This window comes from Helianthus annuus, chromosome 12, assembly GCF_002127325.2.
Source record: "Helianthus annuus cultivar XRQ/B chromosome 12, HanXRQr2.0-SUNRISE, whole genome shotgun sequence".
In the NCBI taxonomy this organism is placed as follows: Eukaryota; Viridiplantae; Streptophyta; class Magnoliopsida; order Asterales; family Asteraceae; genus Helianthus; species Helianthus annuus.
The window spans coordinates 125,984,412-125,986,206 of NC_035444.2; the positions used below are offsets into that span (position 1 = coordinate 125,984,412).

Genomic DNA, 1,795 nt, shown 5'->3' on the forward strand with positions numbered 1-1,795 from the left:
TATATTTATTTGAGATTCAATTATTGTGTCATGCTTTTTGAATTGATTAAGGTGCATCTTTCAGTTGTATATAAAGTTCACTAATAACTATGTTATGTTAAGTGATTAATGTTGACTTAAAATGATGTGTTGATATAATCATGAGTTAATGATTGTAGGGTAATGTGATTGGTGAATTGATTTGTTTTGGTATTGGATTGAGGAAAAAATGTGTACAAGAAAATATGTTTATTTATTTTTTCTAATTGATATGATATTTTTGAATATTAGAAAGAAAAGGTAATGGTTAGGTTAGGTTAGGTTAGGTTAGGTTACGTTACGGTTACGATACACGATATATTAAGTTTAAGACACAAGTGGTGAATTTTGGTATTGTAGGTACAAGGATTAGAGAGATATTCGGGAATGCGGGGTTAGCACAAGAAGGCTTCAGGTCCTACATTTTTTTAATCATCCTTTATTTTTCTCATCATCGTTGCTCTTTTACGATAATTTTTGTCACCGAGTTATCTTTTGTAACAAATGTGTTTATTAATCCGTATTGTTTGGAGTATTGCAGTGCTCTAAACCTTGATATTAGACTTCAATTGGCTTTCTTTTACTGTTTTATATTCCCTTCTTTTGAGTTCTAAATAAGAGTTGAAAGGCTATTCCTTTTTATTGGTCAAAAAGTTTCTTCTCAAGTATACAAATTAACTTAAATGAAGTACCTCTTAAATGAAGTACCTGATGTGAATATTGATTTTGCTTATTTTTCATTCTAATTTACATGTATTTTCTTATTTGTATTTTGTACGTTTAAGTATTTGATGTTATTCATGATCCGTATGTATTAAGTATTGTTCTATGCTTACAGCATATCGAAGGTAGATTATTTTCAAAAAAGGCCCCAGCTTTGTTATGCGCTTTTGGCCTCCCAAAAGATTGAGCCAGCCATTTAAGCTCTTTCCTAATGATGTTTTTATTTGCAACCTTTAACCCAAAAGACTGGATGGGTAAAAGGAGGAAGATTGGGTGTTAAAAAAAGCTTTAGAGGCAAGATCAAGCAACCTTTGAAGATATTCAGATTCAATCGTTTAACTGGATTAAAAGAAGATCTAGATGGAAATATCTGGACTTGAGAATATAGAGAAGATCACCAAAGGAGTGTATGTGGATTGTTGGTATGGTAATGTCTTTTGAATTTGTATAGGGGCAAGGGGTGCCAGGTAGTTTGGTTGGCTTGGTTGATTATCTGTAATTTAATCAAAATTTAGGATGTATAGGGGTATTATTTATGTGTCCTTTGCTAATAATATTTGAGATTGGAATTGTGATTAAGCCAATGTAGTACACTTGTCAATGCCATATGTTACGTATTAGACTTAAACTATAACTGTTTATAAATTTATGAATTATATCGTTTTCTTTTATAACATACTAATATTAATATTAACCTTTCAATAGTTAGTATTTGTTTAATTTATAAATATAATTATTTTCCCCACATTGTACATTTTAATTAAATGATTACATTCGTTATTTACAACACGTGATTAAAATCGACAACTCATGACACACTATAATCCTAACAAATTATTCATATTTCTTAAAATCTATTAAGAAATGTAATCGTTAATTAATTTTTATAAGATATTATTTATCGTAATATTCGAACGAACCTGTAATAAAGTATTTAGTGTTAAAGTATAACTTTTTTGTTGTTTAGCCACCCGTGTATTACACGGGTACTTAGACTAGTAAATATATAGTGTGTTAGGGTGTTCGGGGACCCTAACTAGCTCAGAAAAATAGA

General features: G+C 29.7%; 1 long non-coding RNA gene across 1 annotated transcript; it reads left to right on the forward strand.

Moving 5' to 3' along the window:
* The first annotated feature begins 381 nt into the window (after positions 1-381).
* LOC110897081 lies at positions 382-1,313 on the forward strand. The gene is made up of 2 exons (XR_002568422.1): positions 382-433; positions 857-1,313. It is a non-coding gene; the product is annotated as an uncharacterized LOC110897081 (long non-coding RNA).
* The last annotated feature ends 482 nt before the right edge of the window (positions 1,314-1,795 follow it).